We start from the raw sequence: 25,515 nt of genomic DNA, 5'->3' as shown, positions 1-25,515 counted from the left end.
CTTCTGTGCCTCACAAAGATCTAGAGATCCTGTCTGCTCCTTGTGTGGGGATGAGATATATTCCATGACAGGCCACAAGCTCCCTGGGGGAAGCCATGACAGAGAAGAGTTTAACATCCCCTGAACACTGTCCTAGTTAAGCAGTGCCCATGTTTTGTCTTCTCGGTGTGTGATTGCCTTTGGCACTGCTGTGTGCCAGGGGAGGCCATGCTCCCCTCTGCTAGTGCATGGCAAGTTACTGAGCAGCAGCAAATCCAGGGATAGCTGTGGTGAGGGAGAACAAGGGCTATTTTCAGACAAATATTGTCTGCAGTGTTGCTTTTGTCCCCGAGAGACTGACTGGGAAGCCAACTTTTTCTGCAGTTGGTTGGAAATCACAATGCATCAAACAAATGTTCTGGCTGTGCTTAGTGCTGTCCTGGGGGGAGGAAAGTCAATTAGGCAGCAATAAAATAAATGCAGAATACTTTGACCAATCTGGCATGAAACAAGAGCTACCAAAGGTATGTGTGAGCGTGTCTTGCTAGTGATGTTATAACCCTGTATAGCACCAGGGGAATCAGTATTTGAGGTGTGGAAGGACAGGCTAATGCTGGGATCCATGCTCATTCGAAGGCAGACTCAGGTCCAACACCGGGGAGGCAGCTTTGTGAACCCCGTTCAGACACAGTGGTCCTGCAGCACACATGCAAGCTGTCTGTGGGCTCTCTGTCAGAGTATTTTAAGTATGTTGTCGTTGGTTTTAGTTTCATGGATAATTTTAGAAAGCATATGTCTGGGTCTCTTATTTCCACATTACTGCTGCTGTTCCATGTGTTAGATGGTATCTGCTCTTTCCTGACAAAACTTTATCATCACAACTGACACTCAATACTCTAGCTCCAATGTTGCTACTTATAGTTCATGGGAAAGTTGCAGAGCTTGCTACCCTGGCTGTACATGTGGGAAGGGAGGCAGCAGTGGAAGCAGAAGCGCTTTTTATATGTTTGTTACCTTTTTGCCTATTTTGCTACAGAACAGCCTCAACCATATTTCAGCACAGGATAGTAAAGGGGCATTGGAAACATCAAAAGCCTTGAATTCAAACCTAAGAGTTTGCAAGTTCATTTTTAGATGCACAGTAGACAAATGGAACCTGTAAGATATCAGTGCTCTTCATTCTAGTTGCTCACAACCCATGTGCAGATGTTAATTTGAGTTCATTTGTCTCCCTTTCAGCCCCTCTTGCATCACAGTGCTGACATCACCATTGTATCCATGGCAACCAGGTCGGGTCTGTCTACCCAGCCCAACTGCACCCAGGCGACAGTTGGGAGCAGCTCTTGGCAGCGTGGGACCCTGGGGCTGAACCCCCAGCCGGCAGCAGGCTTGCCCGGGAAGCACTGTGCTCATTTGGTCAAACCTCAGTGGTTTAAAGCAGCGACTTCAAACCGATTATCTGCAGAGATACAGACAGAGCTGGAGCAAAAGGCAAGGTGACCTGTTACCCCTTTCTTTCAAACTTCATCAGAATTCAAGTACTGTGGAGTAAAACTTACCAGCTTGCCATATCTGCATCCAGCTGGATGTTTTAGGGAAGCTTCAGGAAGAATGGCACATGTATTTTCACAGGTACTGTTAACGTTTATTTTTATAAACTTTCCTTTGTGAATGTGTGAGGCTACTGGGCTATAGACTAAACTTTGCAGTATAATTAATGGTATGGCCTCTGCTCCTGTGGGGAAGAGCCATCCAAACCTGACCAAGTGAGAGGTTTTACATGCTCTCCAGTCTTGCAGTCTGTGAAGCTGTTCAGTATCTGCTTCGCAGTTCATCCTAGGTATGACTGAGCTTAGCTCCTGGGGTACATCAGCATTTGCCTGGATACCTGCTGGAAAAGTAGATACATAGTGGGACCAGAAACTCCAGTGTGTTTTCCGCATCCATTTCTGGTGGCCATATAGCACCCAGTAGCTGAGGGATTAATGTGGCTGGCCAGCCACAGAGATAGGAAGAGGAAACTAGGAGTGAAGAGTCTCAAGTCTTGGATATGGAAGAATAATTAGTTTTAAAACAGGCAAGCTGTCCTGCCTTGCCTTAAACCATGGCACAAGCCTAGGCAACACAAACAGGTGAAATGGTGAGGTCTCAAAGGAGAAGGCAGTGTGTTGCATGACGGGACAAAAGCTGCCTAGGGAGCTTTTGGCCCTTTGGGTGCAAGATCAGGGGTACCATTTCAAATGGAGTCTTCACCCCTTCCCTGCACCTGGTTATGTTCAGGGAGTGGTTGGTCTTTCTGCTGCAGGAATTGCTTCACACCTCATCCTCCATGTGGGCATGTGGTAAGGGGAGCCCAGGAGAAGCTGAGAACTGCAGAACAGGCAAGGTTTGTGGAAGGGGGAGTTTGAGCTTTGCCTTTCAAATGTGTTTATCTGTGTATCACTGTGGGTGGCTGTGAGTCATCAACGTCCGCTATTTGTAAATTCATTATTTTGGAGTTAGTTTTGCCCAGTGCTGGAGTCCCAACCAGTTTCTTAAGGCAGTTTGGGGTATGTTAAGAACCAAACAGAATGTCAAGAATTTTGAAAATTGGTCTTAGCTGGCTGAGATGAAGGTCTGGAGTGTGTTATCTATGGTACAGAGTCTGTTTTGTGTGCACATAGTAAAAGCACCTCATCTCCCTGTTGTACTGTGAAAACATATTAATTAATGACTAAAGTGCTTGGATGCAAGAATGCTGAAACCAGAAAAGGCCATAAAGAAACATTTTTTTTCTTTAGTGCATGCTTTGAACAGTGTGCAGTAAGTAAGACCATGGGGTAAGTACTGGTCACAGAAGATAAAACAGAATATTGTCATTTATTCTGTTTCTTGCATGAGATAGGTATCTTCTAGAGAAAAGTAGGATATGATCATGCAATTAGATTGCATCATAATACAGACTTTTCAGGAAGCAACACAAAGGCTCAACAGATATCTCTGAACTATAGAACACCTGGCTTCACAACCTTGCTAAAGTTCTTTTAATATAGATGGGCATAGTACAATACCTTCTACTGAAATAGCTCTAGTTGTTAGGTTTGACCTTTTCATTACTTGTTCAGCATCTCTGCACCAGTTAGATGTGTTACTTCTATAAAAATATTAAAATAGAGTGAAGAAGCAATTTCCAGAAGGATTTTAAGGATGTTTTGGTAGGGATGGTCAACCCTTCAGTGCTTCTGAAAAATCCTAGTCTAAATAGTTTGTCTCTAATTTGCAAATACCACAAAGTTTGAGTATTACAGGGCAATTGCAGTAACCTACACAGCAATAATTTAAGAACTTCAGGTAAGTCCACAATCACACAAGCTTGCTGGTCAAGTCTTTCATGTAATGTGTTGTAGTCAGATGTGTGAAAAAAGCTGTGGAGTGTGTGGTACCCCAGCATGGGTTGTGCTGTTCAGCTGTGCTGATTAGAGTGCATATGGATGTTTAGTGGCTGAACACTTGTGTGCTAATTATATGGATGCTGTAGGATCTTTGTGAGATGGAGTAGAAGGAAGGGGTGGTCTGAGTTGAGCAAATGGGGTCATGACAATGCCAAATGTACAATATGTAGCAATGTGTCCTTTCCTGGGGAAGAAGAGGCAGTCAGTTAGTTGAGGACTGCATCCCTCCGGCAACAGGGGAGGAGAGATGGGCTCCCTCAGCTAAGGGAAGGAAATGTTTGATTCATTGTGTCCTTGCTTGAATAGTCACCACAGTTCAGGATTGTGAAAACCCTAAAGTGTGCTTGAAGGAAGATTGTTGCAATATGAAGTTTCTACTTTGTGGTTTTGTGAGGGTTTTTGTTGTTGTTGTTAGGTTTTTTAAATTTTAAAAGTATATTGAAAGTAGGCTTTAAAAACGTATTTGCCTGCATACGTGTGCACACACCTTCCTTCTGATCATTACACAGAAAAGCTTATACTTTTTCAAAGAAACACCACCGGAGGCTGGCAACATTATAATTGCAAGAAGCCCATTATTTTCAGTGTTTTCACTTGATCCCTTTGAAATTGTATCTCATGTTGCAGTCTAATGCAGGTCTCATTCTCATAGTGTGTCCACCATTTTCAGAGACTTCACACTGTTTCTATATCTATATATCTTACTGCTGTTCTTGACCCATAATTAGCTGGGGTGAGCAACCCCAGTGACGTGGGGAGTCATATCACCTGCTCCTTAGTGCTCAGTGATGCCATCCCTCAGGTTGTGTTTCTGGTTTGCTCTCTTCTCCAAGGTGCTGCTGCTGTGTTACCCTGAAATAATGTTCTGATGGTAAATGAGGTTGCAGTGGTGTAGGTCGGAGTTAATTTTGTGGAGGGCTGGAATTCAAAACTGTGCAGCCTTACAGCTGCAAGAGCCGTCCTGGACAGTGTGAGCAGATGTGCTGCCAGACCAGCTCTTCTCCCTCCTCCTGTCAGGAGAGGCTCCATCCTCTTGCATGCCCCATCCCATCTGCTAAGAGAGGAAGGACGCCTAATGGAGACTGGGAGATTAGGACATTACCTGTTTGAAGAGTGGGGACTGGAGAAAAAAAGCCTTGTTGTCCTTGTCAGTTCTTGGATAACACCATTGAGAATTAAGCCTAACAAGATAGCAAAATGTGTCTGTCACCACTAGAAAGGGCCTGCAAAGGAGCTGAGATAGGTCAGAAAGAATTATCCTCTTCTACAGCCTGTATTTTTGATCCCTCATGGGGAACAGCCCTGACACATCTTGGGGTTTTCCTGGAGGATTATAGGGCTGGTGCAGGTACTCTGGCCTTACTCAAGTGAGTACAACAGGACTCAACTGTTGAACTTTTCTATTGCTATGCAGGCTCGCAGTTTTCTAGATCCTAGATTTGTCAAATGGTTTTACTACATCAACAGGCTGTTTTGTCTGTGATTCATGCTTAACTTGGGTTTAGCAAGACAATCACGTGTAAGTGCATTCTGGTTTTATGAGGCTATAAATAGTGCTTGGCATTGTAGCTGGTATAGGAGAGATATTGCAGCAGAAAAGATGTAACATTGAGTTATCTGCCAAGACATGATTTTTGGGAAAAATGGCCTTAATTTTGACTTTAACAAGTGCAGATGTTGGGAAGAGCTTTTGGAGCAATGTTTTTGTGATAGTTCTGCACAGTATGTACTACAGATGAACTGCATCTGAACTACTGAAAACTTTGTGGGCTTGTTTTGTAATCTAGACCCTGTTCTGCATCTGTTACTGCCACTAACTAGATTTTGATGTCAGTTTGGCCTGCTTGAGTGTCTTTTAGATCACAATTTGAAAACCCGAGTGTGGTGTGCACAAGACATGCCCCAAAAATCTCACAAGGCTGGGTTTTCCTTTTCTGTCAACCATGTGAAACTTGGGGGAATGAGAGAAGAGCTGAGGAACCCTTACCTCAATGGTTCTTTTTTCCAGGGTGAAAAGGCTGAAAAGGTCTTCCTGGAGCCTTGCAGTTTCTTCAAAGGTTTCTTGCAGCTGAGGGTCTGCATAGGCACCTGTAGTTTGAGCTTTCCCTTGGAAATCTTGGGGTTACAGAGGAAATAGGGGCTGCAGAGGTGATACACCAGCACAAGTCCAGTGAGAGCCCAGTGTCTCCTCCTGAGGTGCCAGTGCAGTGTCTCCTCAGCAAGACTGAACTGGAATGCATGGTATATTTGCTTTAAAGCATAACAGGAATATGTGATATAGCAGAGTAGAGCTGGTGCTTACAGACTTCAGCATTTACTGGCAAAGAACATAGGCTGTTTGAGGGAAGTTACATAGACCACTGAAAACATAATTTTTTCTGCTTTTTTTCTTTGCTACTAAGGTTTGATGTTTTGGAATTCAAAACTAAATTGTTCCTTGGGATGAAATTGTCTGGGTGGTGTGAAGTTGACCACCTGGAGTGCAGAAATCCAGTGCATCAACAGAAAGAGGGGGTCTTTTTTCAGTGTAATGAATATTTACCAGTCAGCATGTCTGGCAGGGTTTTAGCAGTAAATATCACTTGAAACCAACTGCTGGAATCCCTGACTGTAATAACAGAAAGGAATGAATGAGAAAGGGAATTCACATTCCAAATCCTTCCAGAATAAGTTATTAAAAATAACAAAATTGGAATAGGGCTGGGAACAAGCTTATCAGCACCTGGAGAATGATTAATTTCATGATCGTTAGAAGCTGTTTGTGCTGTTATAATTAAGGTCAGTGTCTGGCACATGCTGACCTTGGAAGTAGTCACTGGTCCCAATAAATATTTATTGGGAGGAAGCTGACTCAATTTCTTGGATGTGTAAACCTGGGAATCTCGGCCCTGAACAGTTTTGACAGCTATCGTATGCTACCACCTCTGAGTTTACTCCCCACTGTCTTATTTTTCTTCCTACTCTCAACCTCATATGTGGAAATTTATGTGCAGAAATAGTAACAGATAGTTTCTACGATTTTTCTATGGAAAAATCACAGATCTTATTTGATAGAAGAAAAGTAGGTCTGACTAAAGGACTGGCTGGGAGGCAGAACTTGAGTTCAGCCCAAGGTTCAACTAAGGGTTTTTGAATGGTCTAGAAACAAGCTGGTTAATCTGTCTGTTCCCCACCTATAAACTCAGAGCATCAGGGATCCTGGAGGCCTTGATTTTTAGCTTGGAAAGCCACTGTACTAACTTCTGCAAGAAAAGCAGCAACACAAGATAAACAGATGGAGCACCTTGTTTATTGAAGTTTGACAGGACAAAGATTTAGTCCATTTAGGGGACAGGAGGAAGGAAGGCAAGAGCTCTATTCAGTTGGGACATCAACTGTATCTGCTTAACCTTTGCAGCTGAGGGCTCCTGCCTGAGCTATGACAAGTCCTGCTGTTTTATCACAGAAGAGTTCTTTGAAGTTTCTCTTGTGTGTATGTCAAGGTGATTACACTGAAGTGCAGCCAGCTGAAATAGACTTCAGGGACCAAAAGTATGTGGATAACCACTTTACTGCTTGTATCTGGTCTTGACCAGTACATGCTCCAGTAACTGTTCAGCATTCTGCAGTTCTTCAGTAAGTTGGAGCCAACCTGACCCATGCCTCCAAGTCAGAAGATGTAAGGTTTTTAAGTACGTAACTCCAAAACGTAAAAGCTTAACTCTAGGCCATGGCTTACTGGCCCTGTCTTGGAGTGCAGCTGAATGAAAGAGAAGTCCTGCCCCAGGACTTTTGTATGCTGTACCAGATGTGCTCCCTGTAGGTTAGAGATGCAGCATATGATTATGCATCTATATTTTGACAGTGCCAAAGGCCCATCTGTTTAGTGTTTTCTCAGGCTTGGTGCTGTGTAAGTGTATTGAAAGTGATGATCTCTGCATAAAGAGCTTTTAGTCTCAAGTAGTAACAACAGAACAAAATAGGCAACAAACCAGAAATCAGATGACAGAGAAAAAAATGTGGAAACCTTCTTATTTGAGATAAGTAACTGCAGTCCATTTGGAAATAACACAGGTTTCTAACCTTCCCCCCACCACACTTAAAAAACCAGCTTGCTTCCTGTAGCAAAACAATAACAAGTGTTTGATCTAATTCCATGCTGCTGTGGATTAGGCATGTCTACATTGCAAAGACTAAACAATTTATACTTAACCAAACAAGCTTTAGATGAGCTCCTTTGGAAGCCATTAGCAGGCAGGTGAGGACACACCACAGGCTGCAGGTGGCTCTCAGCTTCTGGGGAGATGTATGGGGTTTCTGCTCATCCTGAGCCTTGTGCTGCTATGCGAGATGCAGCACAGACAAAACAAGCATGGCTCTTTTATCTTCTTGCACTGGGAGCCGAGTCTGGACCAAAGGCACAATGCTGTTTGTACAGCAGTGACAAAGCTTCTGGCCCATCACAGATGGGCTGGGTTATTGTTGCAGCAGCCTTAGGGTGAAGGGAGTTTGGGGGAACTAAAGAGGTGCTTCTGAGATAGTCAAGGGGGTGTTGCTTATGCAAAGACACTTATGAATTTTGAGGCATGCAAAAAGTGTAGCGGGGTACTTGGGAAGAGTGGAGATGAATTGAGGGTGGAAACTGGTGTGCTGGGGAAACTGTGACTCAAGCTTTCCTTGATGCTGTATGTGGGAGGTCACTGTCAATATTTGAAAAGGGACACAACAGTCCTGTGGCTTTTTTAAGGGGAACCAGATCCTCTTAATGTTTCCTTGCACTGGAAAACATGTGGGAGATCAGGCACTGCTACCAACTGAGTTTTTCAGAGTTGTGCTTGCTCGTGGAATTTAATAGCAAGACTCTTCCTAGTTAAGATAAAAGTGAATGTCTGAGAGAATCACTTGAATCCTCACATCCCTTAGTTCTCAGATTGTCTGTGCTTCCTTCTTAGCAATTGACACTCATTATGTCACAAGTGCAAATTGCCACAGCACGTTTTCTTAAGTTTGATGTAATGAGGAAAGAATTCAGATAGTATAATTTTGCACTGATTGTTAGTGGGAACCGAGAAAATCAGATGCAGGCTTTTTGTATTAAGTGTACAAACACTTCATGAGATCAAAACCGCTGACTTCAGTTGTGTCAGATTTTTGTGATTAAGTCCATGTTTCTGGGACAAAAGGCAAATGCAATTGAGCATTTCAGGCAGGCCTCTGTTCTAAGGGGGCATTGCTGCAGTGCAACGTCTCTGACTGGTCCTGAAAGGAGTGGGGTGTACTGGTTTGGGAAGGGTTGTGGTGTGGTGAGCCCCTTCTATTAAGCCACTGTTTCTCTGCGTTTGATTTGACTGTTTTCCCTACCCTGTTTTTTAAGGAGTTGTGTACTAGGAGGTTATTGGGACCTGATCTTGTCTGCAGGGTGCCAGTACTTTCCCTGGGAGATATTTATCCACAATGGCTGGGGAGCACATTCTCCAGATACAGGGAAAGGCATGCGGGAGGCAGCTCTGGCTGCAAGCGATGGCCTGAGCTCCACAGGGACTCTGCGACTTTGGGAATCTCTTCTGTGGTGGTCTCCTGTTAATCTGCTAGCCGTATGCTAAAAATGTATTTGTTCTGTGATGAGAAGTGTAAGGGAAACCTCTTAGAGTCTTACATTATATTGCGTAGTTTGAAAGAACTAAAATGGAAACAAAACCCTTATTTGAATAGTCCTGTGTAATACTAAAATGAGTCACGAGATGGGGCTATTTTAGCTAAATCTCCCCAGCTGGGTGTCTGGGAGGCAGCACTGGCTGGAGGGGCAGCTGGATGGGAATCCCTGGCCATGTGGAGATGTCCTTGGTGGACCCAGCACCGCGGGGTGTGGGTACTGGGGTGTCTGCAACCCTCTGTTCCTTTGTGCAGATACAGCCCCGATAGAGGCTTTACCTGGTGCGAGAGCCCAAAACAGTGTGTGCAAGCTCAAGAGCAGGGGTTTTTCTTCTCCCTCCATGCCCTTTTGTACAGTGTCTGTTGGGAGACAAATTTCATTGTTATCCCCGTGTGCAGGGCAAATGAGTGTTCCTTGTGGAAGTCTCCTGGTGCATTTGGCAGAGATCCCTCTCCAGAGTGAGAGGAGAGGGGTTAAAAGCACACCCAGTTTGGTGCTCAACATCTTTAAACAGTCATCTCTTCTCTTTAAAGAGTATAAAATGTAGCTTTGAATAAATCCTCATTCTTCTATGCTGCATGTTGCTAGATGCAAAGAAGCAGAACTTTCTCCCCAGGTATTGTGTGCCTTTATAAAGAAAAGGCTGAAATAAGAGATTTCTGTGACCTGAAACACCTAATTTAGGCTCTGTGGGACTCTGCTGTCCAATAAGCTCTTTGCTCCAGAGCTCAGAAATATTTTTTTAGAATTACATTGGAATAGCAGATGTTAAAAATATGTGGCTTGGGAGAGGGGAAACTACCCCCCTTCCCAAAGGCAGAGAATAATAGATAACATTAATATATAACATCTGAGTCTGCGCCTTTGCACAGTTGATCATTTAATGGTATCTGGACTAAGTGATGATAAAGAAACCAAATTGAATGTGGCTTGGAAGATTTTGTCTGCATCTGTAATTCATCTCCAGTTTTCTTTTTCACTATGGGGGAAAAAGAGCAGTGAGTGCTGTAATAAAAGCAAAAGGCACTACAGTTTGGTTTTAGCCTTACTGTAAGCTACCACAGATCCTCTGAGGTCAGAGGAGCTGCATGGTTGCATGCCTGCTGAGAATGTGTCCCAGGTCCCTGCTATATGTAGATGAACAGTCAATGACACTAATTGTGTTCTCAGTTCAAGTACAGAATCAGCCAATGCTGTTTGCAACTGTTTGAATATCAGCCCAGTGAAACAAAAGCAATGTGCAATACCTGTGAGGCATGTGCAGAGATTTTTTTAGAGGATACTCATAAATTGCTGGTACTCAATGCATCATGTTTTTTGCCTTGCAGAATTCCTTGCACAAAGAATGAGCTAACATAGAGCTTACTGCAGGTTTGATGGTCAGGAATAGTAGATGGCAAGATATGAGCAAAGCTGCAGTGATATTTTTTTTTTAGATATGTAAATAATTTCTCCAAACTACGGTGATTCGCAAACAAGTTTGGGTGACCTTGTATCTTTGAGTTGTCATGAAATATGGTCATTAATCCAGGAGTCAGATTGCCACAGTTTCGCCTCTGTATAAGCAGAAGAGGAAGACAAGGCTACCTGTAAAACTTTTGCCATGTAAAATACATGGGAGGCTTTGGTGAGAGGAAATGCTGGATTGAAAGCAGGAGGAGACTACAGAAACTGGAAAGTTTGCTGTCTTGGATTATAGCTTGGGACATGGGAATTCCAGGCTCCTGTTATGGGCATGAGTTGTGGTTATGTAGTGTGGTTGCAGCAGGAAAAATATGCAGATGACTGCAGAAAATGATGTTTATAAAATGCTCACTTAGAAATATGTTCTTTCCAATTGTTAAATTGCTTGAAGCATGAAGGGTTGAGAAACATGAACATTCTTCAGGGTTTGTCCACAAATATGTATTGATAGTTCCAGATTAACCCAGGGTCTGTGGTGTTTTTGCGGTCAGCTGCCCTGACAGGAAGCTTGATCACTGCATTTCTGAGGAAAAGATCACAGGGAAGAATGGATTTTTTTGTGCCAGTCCAGTCCCACTGAAACCAGTACAGTCATGCCAGTGTAAGTGAAAGAGGAATTCAACCTGTCATTCCTCATAGTGTATCTCAAAACACAGTATGTGGCAAAAAGTGGGTGTATGGATGCACATACAGTTGTATACCAGTATCCAGTGTCTTTCTCTGGTTTTGTGATGTAGCACCTGGTAGCTTCTTGAAATATATTACTTAAAATGCTTGGAATAGTGGTTTGGATTACCCTAGTAACTCAGAAGTACAATATTTTCATTGCACTACTCTAATTTTCCTCTTAAAATATTAATAAATGGAATATTGTGTACAACACTGAGGCACTAGATGTTTTCTGAAGTTTCCCTCTGACTGAGTGCACTGTCAGGTGTGAAAAGGCTATCTACCAAATTTTCAGAAGAAGCCCATTTTAATCTTTCTTCAGAGTACAAGCACATTTATCCACAGGTTCTATGTTAACTTCTAAATGAAAGGAAATTGGACATATTTGTGCTGGAAGTCTGGGCTGTTCTTGTTGGGTGCATGCTAAGGATTTTTTAAAGTGGCTTCTCAGTGAAGTAGTGCACAGTTCACCTTTTAGTATCAGCTTTGTAATGAGAGGGTTAATGTCCTACATTGCAGGGAGAAATTTCACCTCTGAGCTGAGGGAGGGGCAAGGTAGGAATAAAGGCAGTGCTGGCAAATTGAAGGAGAGCTCACTGGCCACATGTGCCAGTGGTTGCCTGCTGTGGTTCATAGGATGTGGACACTGTCATCTGAGTTTAAATTTTATAGCCATAAAACTCTACAGTGCTTTCACTAGTTTGGTTAAGATGATGAAGTTTTATAAGATCAAACACTTGATGTTTTGGGTGTGACATGCCCTTAGAGGGGAACCGATGTCTTCAGGTGCAGCTGCAAAAAACTGATGATTCCCACTGGAGTGCATTTTACACTGAACAAAGGCCCAGCCATGCAGGGGAGGGGAAGAGCCTTGGCATGGAAATGCTGCTGTAATGTGGTAATGTACAATATGGAAATCAACCAAATGCAGATTATTCCTAGAAGCTATATTCAGGTTGAGTTAGCAAGTGATTCATTTTCAAATTTGATCCATTTCCCCTCTACAAATGATGTACCTTTTGTGGGTTTGACTGTGGTTACTGAAGTGTTCAGTCTTGAACAATCAGGTCCTGAACAGCACAAACCATGTCTCCCATAGGCACTCATCCTTTGGAAACTCCCTGGGTAGATGTTTTGGTACAATGCATGTGAAAAGCATGAAGATGAGGTGCTTTATAGATTGCACCTTTGTAGCAGGGCACAGTCACGATGGACTGTCGCTGGTAACATCTGAGGACAACTAATTCTGCAGCTTAACCCAGCAAGTCCTTTAGTATGCAATGAATAGTGGCCTCGCATTCACTTTCTGGGGTACTGGAATATCTACATCTGCTTTGATCACTGAATCACATAGGTCTGAGAAAGCTAAATACTGTGTTATCCTTTAAAATGAAGGTGAAGACAGTTCATATTTATAGTGCTTATAAAATGGTTGGCAACTGATGTCCACATAAATGCGAGCTATCTTACCAGTTGTTGCTTTTAATATATTAACCATGGGAATTATTCATGGACATTGAGCTTAACCTGGCACAAAATAACACATCCCATCATGGAGAAAAATTCTGCTACTTGCTCACGTACGGTACTATAGATTTAAAATCACATTACTTTGTAGTGTTATATATAGACTGTAGGCTGAGAAGTTATTTCAGTCCTTTAGGATTCTGTTTGTACAGAAAACTATGCAGTGAATTATATGCAAAAAAAAGAAAGTATTGTGAATATGACAGTAAAATGACAGTTCTTGAGCACTTGGGTCAAGAAACAAAAAATTAAGGTTTTCATAGTGGCATTTCTCTGCATGGCAGTTTATATATCAAGGCTGCCCCTGAGACTGGTTTGCTGTGCTGTAATTAGGAATGTAACAGAAGGTCTACTCAATAAAGAACATAATTTAGGTAGCTTATACAAAAAGTGGGAGGAAGGAAGCAAAATAACCTTGTTTTGCAAATGAGCTCTCTGGAATTGTGCAAGGACATCAAAGCATAGTAAGAGGGGTTTGAGTTGTTGAATGTTCCTTTCTTACTGAGGTAGCAATACTGGAGCCGCGTTTCAAGTGTCACATCTTCTAGGGACATTTTAAGATGAACCTCTTTAGGGAAGTTCTCTCTGGGGCTTCAGCTAGAGATAAGAATAAATTTAGTGAATGAAATGGAGATTTTATTTTTTTTTTACTTCCGTTTTAATGTAGCTTCTCTTCCTGTAAGATCTTCCCTGATCCACAGTAAGGAGTGGTTCAGGTGCTGGGCCATTGCTGCTTTATCCATTGTAATGAATCTCATCTGTAGGTTCCAAAATACACCTTCAAGGACAATAAAACAATCCTGGTGATGAAGAAAGCCACAACACTCCTATATGACCAGGACAGGTTACACGCCAGGAAATAATTGTTTCAAAATTGATGACAACTTGTCCAGTTGACATTGGACAGAGGCTGATGTCCTTTTATAAAGCTTCCTGCCAGGCGTGTTTTTGAGGGACAAAAAGCTACATGGCATGTTTTTTTCCACCTATTTAGGAGACTCTGAAGTTGGCAGAGGATGTTTGAACAAACATGTTAGACTTGATAGCTCTGATACTGAGTATCTCTGAAGGATTCATCTTTTTCTAATGCCAGAGCATTTCTTCATGTGAGACTGAAGTGCCTAGATCATTACAGCTTTGTCTGCCTTAGACTTCATGTATGTAATATGCAATAGAGCATTCGGTGGGCACTGAGGATACTGCCAACTCCTCTTTGTGAAGCCACATGTAAAATATTAGTAATAGTGAACTATGGAAAAATAATTTAAATAAGGAAGTTCCAGTCTGTTATGTATAAATGTTTAATTCTTCTGTTTTATCATGTACTCACTTTCAGTCAATAGAATGGGAAGGGGAAAATATCAGGCATTAGCCATGCAAGATTTCCAGAAATAATGTGGCTAAACTTAAATATTTTTGCACTCAAATCTTATTGAAGTATCTTCTAATTAGCACTGTGTGCAGGTTAAATTTTGATTTTTTTAAATTGCCAGTTACCTATGCAGTAAGAATGGCAAAATGATCTTGGGAAACTGTCATCTCCTCTGTCTCCTCTGTAGGCTTGTGTTCTTGTAGCTTTGCTTTTTTTTCCTTTCTTATTCCTGCTCCTGGAAACTGGAGGCATTTTGAGGCATTCAGCACAATTTTTTAGAATTTAAGCCAGATTCCCCTAAGGAAAATTCCCACCAAGAGTTAGTCCAGCTGCACTTGCTTTAGAAACCCATCAAGACACTGGCTCTTCTAGGAAGGCAGGACAACATTTCCAAGGAAATTTTCAATCCTTAAAAATTTACTGTGGCTTCAGTAAGCAAACACATGGTTACATTTGCCTTAAGGCAAATCAAAGAAGGAGGGACTCTGCAAGCATGAAACCAAGAAATATAAAACCTTTTTCTGAAAATGAGTGGCAAAGTCAGGGGGAGTAACTTATGAATTACCAAACATAGAATAGCTTACAGATTCAAGAGGATCTGGAATTAAGTTAAAGCTAAATACATATAAATGCAGAAGCTATTGTGCTTTACACCGGGTGAGGAACTTGTCTTTATATCAAATTGTTGTGCACTTAATATGACCAGAGTGAAATGGCATTAACCTTTAGGATGTGAATTTTTTCCTTTGTATGAGAGTTTTAAACTATCAGGGCTGTTTTCCATAACAGAGCTGTTGCCTTTGTGCGTAGATACATTGTCATCCCCACAAGAATAGCCAAATATCATTTTAGGAACAGAGTTGTCAGGGCACCAGAGGTACTTACAGCACAACCAGCCTTCCAAAATCGCTATTGATATTCCAACTCAGAGGACACTTTCCTCTCTGCCTGGTTCCCTGTCTGCAGGTACAGGTGCTGTAGCAGAATGCTGCTGTTATGAAACCTGAAGAGGAGCTGTGACTTTGTTCTTAGAGAGACGAGGAAACTCTAATTTCATTGGATAATACCTAGGCCTCAAAAACTATATGGCTCTGGATTTTTTTTCAGCTTTAGTTTAAGTGTTTGGAGCAAGCCTTCCAATGTAAATATCAACCTCTTTCCTTGTCACAGTTTCTCTGGAGTAAATTGTACCAGTGTGAGGGAGAGTCTGAGATAATACTCCTTAAGCTGAGCTACTGTTTAATGGATATGTTCTAGTTTTGCTAGGTTTTCTGTCTATGTTCCAAAAAGCAACAAATTCTGCTGGCAAAACACTGCCTATATAACATCACAGGAGAAGCTGGCAAATAAACCTTGTACCAGCCCATTCAGTGCAATTGGTTGGGCTGTTCTGATAATTGAGCAAAACCTATAAGCAAAATGGAGCTCCCCATAATTTTTTCCTTCTGTTTAATTCCTAAGTTTAACAGATGCATTTACTTTAAATGTGAAAGTTACTGGATGATAAAGTCTTAGTTAAATTCTGAGGCTTTTTTTAGTGTTTGCTTCCTCTAGATCAGTGGAAACACCACAAGTAAGAATTACGTAAATTGCACTCCAAGATGTTAATCACACTTATTCCCCCTCATTGGGAGAGTCTTTTTGTCATGTAGTTCAAGATCTTACACAAGAGTTCCTCATGGTATTCCTTTTTAAAAATGAGTAGCCAAATGGTTGCAGGCAGTAGGTGTGTTGCAGATTCACTCACTGTTAATTTTTTCCACCATCACTTTTTGCCCTATTTTTTCATTGATCAGCTAAATCAAATTATCATTGGCTGTTCAAATGGTTTTGCTTTTATGTTAGGTCAGACCCTAGAACTTGCTCTGTAAAATCCACAGCTCCTGCACTGCTTTTTGTTGGGTTTTACTGGATCCTTCCTGGGCTGGTTCAAGCTCTGTGACAGTCTAAGACCTTGTACTCTGACAGGCATCCCCAGTTACCTTGCATCTTATTTCTTATATAGTTGTTGTTCCACCTTGTTTGATGAGTACTAGAGGTTAATTTCAACTGCTAAACTGGGGATTTCTTCACAGTAACTTCATTACTAATTTACATAATGTGATGTTAGACATCAATGTGTGTGTGGTAGCTCCACGCAGGTTGTAGCTGGTCTCACTTCCCTTCAGAGCTGGAGGGCTCAGCTTTGGTGTCAGTTCCTGACCTGATTATTGAGACTGCAAACATAACACCTGCAAACACCTGTTGTAAAGGTGTTGGTGGCACAGACACCTTCTCATTAAGAGCTGGACTGAGATCACTGCCTTATTTCCCAAAGGTCACCAAAGAGTCATCACAAGACAAGTTCAAATCTAATTTGGAAAGAGAATTAGAGCCCTATTGGGTGTTATTTAAACTTTCCATTGCATCCCAGTTAATGACTGTTGGTACAATGAGACCCAAATCAGAGGAAACAACTACCAGTGCCCCCTTTCCTAGTTAATAGTAACTAAATCTTTTTATTTCACTTTGTTGGCAGTGGGTGGAGGGGCAGTGCCTTAGCTCCAGTAAAGGTCCAGAGAGTTGAATACCTGATTGCCCACTAGGGAGTTGCATATTTTGGTTCCTATCTAAGCATCTGATGAAATCCCTGTGATGAGCACAAAGCTAGGTTTCTTTTGGTTTAGTGTAGTGGTTTTCTGTGTATCTCTAACTTCATTTGCAAAAGCGTTTATTTGGGGGTTTTCCTTTTTTTAAGGTCTTTCCTCCTTTTAGTAATGAAGCATAAGCAGAGACACCAAAAAACACAACACAAATGCTCAGAAGCTCTATGTTTTAGTTCATTTTCTAGTTATCTGTAAACCTGTCCCTGACAGGTCTATATCTTATTTGGTCATTGACACTGAGATCTGAAAATTCAATTTTTAAGTGAGAGCTGGATTCTGGTTTCTCACCTGCTTGCCTTAAGATGAATCTTAATTCTTAACAGGGGAACTAGGTGTCTGCAGATGGTAATCCAATGTGAGGTCAGTGTAAAGTCTGTTATCTTGCTGATACCTCAACCTGAAAACTGGGTGGATGATAAAAACTTGAAGATGTTTTTGGAGCATATGAGCAGCATTGAAGCCTGAGTCATCTCTGCCATGTCAGGGTGTTATAGGGAAACTTCATTAAAACAGGTTTGTGGGGGAAATTGTTATTGCAACAAAAGGATGGGACCAGTGATAAATTACATTTGGTATCAATTGCACAAAGAGGATTGAGCAGGCAGGCAGGATGTGTACAGGCGATTTAGCAGTCCATGTTATTAATGTGTGAAGAAGCCACATGTCACAATGTTAGCTTTGCCAGTCTTATTTCTTGCCTTTTACTGTGGCGTTTACCTGTTCCACTGTCTTTGTGCTGAGGATATTTCTAACTGTTTGTTCATTACATCCTTATTCAGTCTGCACTAGTGGTTTGGTTTCTCTTCAAACAATCACTCTATCCATCCACAAATTGTTTGCCCTATTTATATTTTGGGTGGTGTTTCACTCTGACTTGCATCAATTGTGGGAGTCGTTTTTAACTGTGAATTGCTGTGAACTTTCTATGCAATGACCTCTACCACAATGAGGCATTGTCCTCAGCCAGTGTCTAACCCATGTCGCATTAGTAAGCTGCTGACTTTGAGCCAATGCATGTAATGGGGGAAGATAATGAAACAGATTCGTAAAGTTACTGGAGCAGCTAAGTGTGGGTAAATTCCTATCAGGGATTTGCACATTTTAACAAAGGAGGCTGTTTTTCAGTGCGGCAAATCTTAGCTCATTCAGGTGTTTTTTCTAAAATCCATTCAGCATCTACCTATATATTTAGGTAATACTCTGGAAAATCTAGGCTTGATACCTCTGGTTCCCAGTAGTGTGAGTCTGACTTCCAGATCAAGAGGTATTCGGTTCAGTTTTTGCATATAACCCATATATATGCGCATATGTGTTTATATTTGGATTCCAGACCTCAGCTGTTACTATCCATAAACGGAGTCTATTGCTGTAAGCTATTTATCATTCATGTGTACACATGCGCAGATTCCAGATCTCAGGTTTTATACTTCAAAAATCTGTGTGCATATACATACAGAAACCCTTACCTTCAGGCTACATCTGTGGCAAGCTGAATTTGACCATGACTGGGAGCAAGAAGGAGATTCTGGAAGTTCTATTGACAGCATACAAACATTGTGTCCTTGATGTATGTGAAATATAGCTGTTGACAAAGAAGTTAAATCGTGGCATTTGAACTTAGCTTGAACTGGATTATATGTTTCTGTTTTTTTGTCAAATGCATAGTTTCATTTTTGACTTGGAAGAAACAGACAGCTTTTCTATCTGTGGCCCATGTAACCTTAGTCTTGTCTGAGATACAAAGAAAAGTCTGAGATATAAAGAAATTGCCAATTTTTTTCTATCTTGTGGCTCCATTGCTTGTACTGGAATTGCACCCAAGATTAATGTCTCAAGTTTTGGGAGTGTTTTGTTTTCATAAATTGGAGCACGGAACTTGTGGAAAAATTAAACCACTTCCAGCATGGGAGCCAGCAAAGCTATTAACCCATATGGTAACATTCAGGTTGAGATCACTGACATGATCTCATCCTGCAAGTAACTTTTGATGTTTGCATGTCAGCAAGAAAGCCAAAGAGCAGAAGAATAAATTCAGCATCAGAGAAGTTATTTTTCTTCTTGCTGAGGGTTTTTGTTATGTGAAGAAGCCTTCATCTCCTTCATTTCCCAGTAAAGGGCATGCATCACAAGAGCCAAATGTGAATAAAGAAAAGCCTATTCAGAAGCCATCAGCTCATCCTGATATCAGTTGGCACAACTTGTGCCTAATAATCTGACTTGTCAGCTGTGATATCCAGCTCCAAGAGTGTGTTTATTCAGTCTGATTAGTCACAAGAAAGGGAATTCATGAGTACAGGACAAAGAACAAATTGGAGTGCAGTGTTTTTTCTGTTCATACTCAGTCTTACAGGCCTGATCATGGCTACTTTTAAAAGACCTGTGTGAAGGACTCAGTTTGGTAGTGTGGTTTGCATTCAGAGATGTCTTGTTTCATGGAAGTCATAAATTAGCCAGGATGGGCAGAGTAGCAGAATGAAATCTTTCTTGCTAACTGAATGGTATTTTATTGCCTACCGTATCTTCCTCCACTGATCTGAGACCTCTGATGGCTCGTAGTCTCTTCTTGTTCTTCAGCTACTTTTCTCAGCTGTTCTTGGGGTCATATAAGTCCGAAGCGTGTTTTCCCTGTTCGTCAACTCGTGGAGTTATGTTAGCATTCCTGTATGTGCAGAGCATATGCAGAGACTGCACTCAGTATGAGCTTTCTGTATTAACTGTTCATTGCTGCAGCTGCAGTCTGAGCAATCACCTGTGGTGCTTGTTTGCTTTAAAATCTGGTTTTTGTTCTGTGAAATTCAGAAACTTAAGGTTTAGCTGCTGTCTGTATCTGACCCTCAATACTGAATTGTGACAGGGAGGCACAGGATGCTTTCATGTGTACTTTTGTTGATGACGAAGCTCACACTTGAGGCTGTGTATGTACTACAGAACTGCATGTTTTCTCAGTGTTAAGAGCCAGCTTTCAATGTCCCTAAGGTACTCTCTTCTCATTCCTACTGAGTGGGTGGTGTCCATCACCTGTGGAAGAGATGGAATGAGATGCCCCATCCTCACAAGTGATTGTGCCAGAGCTGTGCTGGTTTTCAGCTGAGTCATGTCTCAGTTGTAGAGAGGACTGGTGCTTGGAGATCATCTGGCACTTGCTATGGCTCCACTGTGCTCAGGCTGAGGAGCTAACCCTTGCTTTTACCATCTGCTGAACTGCTAGAGCATATCTGGTAGCTATTACAGATGAATCCTTTTATTTCTTGAGTTGTTAAATTGTATTTACTCTAGTCCTACAGGAACAGTGAGACTGAGGTCATGGCATACCATCATCTATTACCTTTGTGTCTTGTCCATTGAAGATCAGATTCATTTGTTGTCTTCCTTGTCCCTCCATGCCCCCCAAATTGTACAATTTAAATCTGGTTGATGCTGTCAGCAGCTAATTAATGGCATGTTTCACTGAGACTTGCAGCAACCCATATGGGTTGCAGGCCATATGTAACCCTGTAGGTGAAGTATTGGGAAACTTTACAGATAACTTTACAAAAGTGCCTTCTAGCTACTTCATAACTAAATGGATAATGTTTGGGCTGCCAGGAAGAGATCCTATTGCAATGCATTTAAACTTCAACAGGTAGCAAAGTAATTGTTTTTAGCAACTGGTAACAGGCGTTGTCCTTTCATATGGCTACAGGTGGTACTTGGGGTGGGTGAAGTTTTTAGATGTAACCCCAAATTAGTTGGACTACTTTCCATCAGAGTCAAAAGGTATTTCACCAGAGGCCAGTGAGCAGCTTTTGAAGTTCAGGCTCTGAACAAAAAGCTCCTGAAAGTCAGCAGAAAAGTGGCTCTGAATCCATATTTCACTCTGGCATGATTGCATAAACCAGGAGTCTGGAACTGTTAGTTACTGAGCCATGTCCTTGCTGCTTTTTCAAGTGGGAGGCAATAGAAGCATTTAGTGTCACTGAGTACAGCCCTCTTGCTGTTGTGGCTACATCACAAGTATGTGCAACCAAACTAGTTCTAAACCCAGCTTGTTCAGACCAGCTGTGATGCTGAGAGCTCAGAGGAGGCTGACCCTGTAGGCTTTTACCTGGTTTTTGGATGAGTTGCACCCAGGTGTTTGGGCCAAGGGCTTCTGCTGTATTTCTGCTGCCAGCCAGTTCCTTGGAATGTGATTTTGGCTTATGTTCTTGCTGGAAAAAAAACAAAACAAAACAATCCACCACACCCTATCAGTGGGAATTATACCACTTTGGTTACTACAAGTAGAATAATGCAGATGCTGACTATATTTGCCCAGAGCTCAGTTTTATGCCTGAGGACAAGTGTTACTGAGGTTACAGGTCAGGGTAGGTCATCTGTATATTAGGTTCTGAAACAAAAGGGAACCTGGCATATAAAATAACTTGAAACATCTTCACTCGTAAGTTTCATATTTTATATTTAAGAGCTCAAATTCTGTATTTCTGATAGAGCTTATTGCCCATGAAATGAAATTTCTACTGGGGCCAATGAGTCTTGCTAAACAGCTTGTATTTGGACTCAACTCCATGCTGGGCAGTTTTGCAGTCATCTTCCCTGGTTTTCCTCAATCACCTCTAGCTAAGTGAAAGTCAGAACCTCTTCGGTAACTCAGCACCTGCTGAACTTGTAGATTAATGCATGAGATAAGGAGATCTTGTTCTTGGACAAAGTTCCCTGTCAAGAACCTAAACTAAAAAAAAAAAAAAGTAAACTACGAAAGAAACAACCTTTGTTTAATTTGAAATATTACAAAAATTCCATTGTCTACTTATTCTGTGCTTTGTTTTTATCTGAAAGCAGGCTGTGCAAGGCATGATTTGGAACTGCTCTTGGAGAGTAAACATGCTTAGGTTTTGAGGCAGGAGGGAGTTGAGCCCATTTAAACAATCCTCTTGCTCTGGCTCTAAATCAAAGATAATTCCATTTTAAGTATAGACTATGCTGACATAAAACCAAAATTGGTCTGCATCTATCTCTAATCTGGGCCTTATGTATGTTTCCTTTTTCTAGCCTACTTCTGCTTTGTCAGTTCAGCACACTCTTAACAAAAATCAATGAGGTTTTAGGTAGCTACAGCACATCTTACTTAGGTGGTGTTGAGTGACATTGATGGGGATGGGATATTCACAGATCAAAATTAAGTAATAGCAGCCAGGGAAAATGTTGGGGTGGGGAGGAAGCTGAGATTCTTATTCTATACCTTATGCTGCTTCTCTGCAAGTGAAAAGTTATCTGCAGAATGAGACCAAGCCTTAAGATACATTTCATTCCTTAGTCATTTGTGCAGGGAAGATCTTCTCCAAAGAAGCATATTGCCAGTGTTTTAACATGTATGTTGTGTGTCCATGTTGATTTCTACCATGCTTGCCTGCAAATCACTTAGTCTGCAAGAACATAGAGCAAAGTGATCATCTGAAATCTACAGATCAGAGCAGAATCCTCTGGTAACCTGCTGATGAAACATGTTCCACATGAAATGCAGGTTGCCCCAGCTGATGTCAAGTGTAGGTGTGATGTTTCCTGGGAGCAGCCAGTGTTACATGAACGTAGCTCCCAGTTCTGCTAGATTATTCTGAAGTTCAGCAAACTTTCTTACTCTAATAAAAGCAGTGCTCCTGAGTGGTATGGGGCATAATGGTTTTGAACAAATTCTTCCACCTGTTAAACCCAACTTCTTAAGTCTTTCCCACATTGAAGTTAGTCCAAAAAAGGCTTTCAGTTTTGCTTTCTTCATAGTTGTATGATATGAGGATGGCAAGCTCCCTGTGATTTCTATCACTGTGTTCTCAAGAGCTGCACACCAACACGGAGGTGAAAACCACCAGCACTGCTACTCTGGGCATCACAAGGGCCAGAAACATCTGTAAGTCAAATTATGACTTATGGAAAGACCATTCTCTTGATTAAGGGGGCAAGAAATAAGTACTATATTATATGGAGGTCACACAGAAAAGCAATTCAAGTTTGTCTCAGTTCTTCCAAACAACCTCATAGAAATCTAATGTCATCTTTCTAGGTAGAGGGGCATTTTTATTATCTTTTCATCTCTTTTGCGGTATTCTAATATGAAGCCTTAACTTGACAAGAAATAGCTTGGTGTTTCTGGAAACTCTTTGAGCAACCTTTGTGAGGGACTGGATGTCTCAAGCAATATGGTGTTTTAATTTGCATTGGAGTACCAGGGCTAAGCATCTTTCTCATACTAGATACGATATAGTAAGTCAGACCCTTAACATGGAACATGTGGTCTAAACAAAATAGGTGATGGGGAGCTTGTAAAAGGAGGTGTGTTTTTTCCTAGTATATAAATGACCATAGAGGCTCAGATCTGCAGATCTGTCAGCCTGACAGTCTGTAGCATGACTCAAAAGCAGGATGAACTCCAACCTGTCACTACTCCTAAAGGTTTCAAGTACTTTACCCTTTATTTTAGATATACACAGGAGATGTGTAGCTGTGATTGTGCTTGCAGATGCTGTTACTGTGAAACATGCTGTGAGCTCTGGGTACATTCAGGTACAGGTCAGTCCTGATAACGTGGGGGTGGTTCAACCCTAGAAGGAAGTTTGTAGTCAGGCTGCTGATACAGTTTGTGGGTTTTTTCCTTATAATAGGAAAGGAGGACACAGTATCCAACACACTTCATTATGAGAACCAACTATAGATAAAACTTTGTTGTTGAAATAAATCATCTGGAGCAATAGTCCCATCAGAATGACTGATTGTCTCTGCATTTTGGGAGAAGGGAAGGTTGTGTTTACCTTTGTTGTACAGCTACAATTTTTTACTTTCTTTTGACTTGAGGCCCTTATCCTGCATTGTGTTTTTTGAGCACATCAGCTAAGCAGCCATTTTAAGGACCTTCCAGTTACAACAGATTTAAGCCATCTCTCTTTGCTTGCCCTGTTCTTTCATCCCATAGCTTGTCATAATCCTAATTTTTATGGTGGAAGGTAGTGGGTAACACAAGCATGCTGAGAGCTATGCCTGTCCTTCTAATAACTCTGCTCTGCCTTCTCCCATGTCCCTTGACAAACCAAGTGCTTAAATTCTGTCTCCAATGGTAAATGAAGACCAAGATATCTTGCTGTTTCTTCACTATCTTCCTTATTGAGAGGAGATTTCTCCAAGGGTTTTTTCTTTGCTTCTGTGTGACTTTATTCCTATGTTGAGTCTTAGATCAGCTGATCATGGGTGACTTTCAGCCCATAAAAACACAACATGGTGAGTACAACGCACCCTATTTGACTTTCAGCTCATAATTTTTGCCCTCCCCACTGTGACATGCACATCTTATTTTTTGTCAAGCAAAGAACAGTTTGCACTTAAGATGAAAATAAGTGAAATGGCAGTGGCAGAATGCCAAAGCTTGCTGTTTCTGCTTTTTATGCAATAACAGTGCACAGTTGTGTTCTGGAATCTGATGGGAACAAAAGCACAGCTCTATGCAGGAGAAATGCATCTTGTTAAGTGATCAAAGAGGGGAAAGAAACTGATTGTGTAAACCTGGAACAAAAATAAAGGGGATGCTTTTTAATACAAGGTGAAAGTAATTAAATGCTCTGTTAGAACAACCTTTGTCATTCATTCACTTAATACAATTACTTTCATGGATTCATCTTCAATGTCCTCTCTGCCTGCTGCTTTAAGGTGACTTATGAGGCATCTCTTTATTTAAAACATTTCTGGAGAAGTGATTATCACTAAGTCTTCTGCCCACAGGTACTTTCAGCTGCACCTAGAACACCTTGGTAGCTTCACCCCTGAAATGTAGAAAGCTGTGTAGTTGAAGCCCTGGTGAGGTCCCATTCACAAATAGGGACATGGAGTCCCCTTCATTCACTCTGTGATATGCTCAGGAAAATTATTCTCTGGGGCCTCTAGCAACTCCATGTGTTGATTTGGGTCTGACTCCTAGCTTACTTTTCTTTGAAGTTATACCTTTGGTGGTTTTTGATTTTGATGTTTGTTTGTTCATTTTTACTCTTAAGTGTGATCACATTCTTGTCACTCAGAACTTCACTTTCATAAAATTTCTACTCTTGATGACAAAGCTGTCAAACTCCAGAAATATGACTCTGGGAAATTTGGGGTTAATGAAGCTCTTTAGTTTGTCTGATATCCTACTGCTTCTTGACAGAATACCTCTGGCTTTGTACATTAAGAAGCCTCAGTGGTAACAGTGATAAAGAATGGTTTTATCCCTTTTGTAGAGATGAACAGGACTGAGTTTTCCTGGCATGTTCTAATTCTCCCAAGGGCATTACAGTAATCCTCACATTTGTCACTTGTCTGTACTATAGTAGCCTCCTTGGGGGGACCATGACTCCATTATGCAGAGGATGGCTCTCCTGCAGAGGTAATGAATAGCTAAGCCATTCACTTGGTGATCAGCATAAGCATGAGACATAACAGGTGGCCCAGAGCTGGATATGAGTATGATGCTGGTAGTAAAGAGCAGCATTTCAAGCCCACCTTCAGTGCAGCAAATGGAAACTATATTGATTTCATGCAAAAAAAAAGTGGTCTCAAGATGTTTTCTTATCTAAATCTTGCTCAAAGGAGAAGTTTTTTGATTATATTGAATTACAGATGCTGTTAATGTATAAAACAGGTACAAAGACCATGTTTGGTGCTGCCCTGATTTCTCTGCTTTCCTTTAGGTTAGTACAGAGAATGTAACAGCTATTACCTACAAGTACTTTCTTGCTTATTGGTAATCTGTTGCCTCTCTGGAGGGAATACGGTAAATGTTCACTGGCTGAATAAGAGGCTACA

At 41.4% G+C, this 25,515-nt stretch overlaps 1 protein-coding gene across 1 annotated transcript in view; it reads left to right on the top strand.

The window, feature by feature from the left end:
• The first annotated feature begins 1,453 nt into the window (after positions 1–1,453).
• The window catches only part of LOC102084468 (glypican-5), a 442,035-nt gene continuing 417,973 nt past the window's right edge, over positions 1,454–25,515 (top strand). Inside the window, exon 1 of the mRNA XM_065074305.1 lies at positions 1,454–1,611. The gene's annotated coding sequence lies outside the window, so the exon portion shown is untranslated. The remainder of the gene's footprint in view (positions 1,612–25,515) is intronic.

This window comes from Columba livia, chromosome 9 (assembly GCF_036013475.1).
Source record: "Columba livia isolate bColLiv1 breed racing homer chromosome 9, bColLiv1.pat.W.v2, whole genome shotgun sequence".
NCBI classification, from domain to species: Eukaryota; Metazoa; Chordata; class Aves; order Columbiformes; family Columbidae; genus Columba; species Columba livia.
The sequence above is the reverse complement of the archived record's forward strand: the minus strand, read 5'-3'. Positions and strand labels throughout refer to the sequence as shown.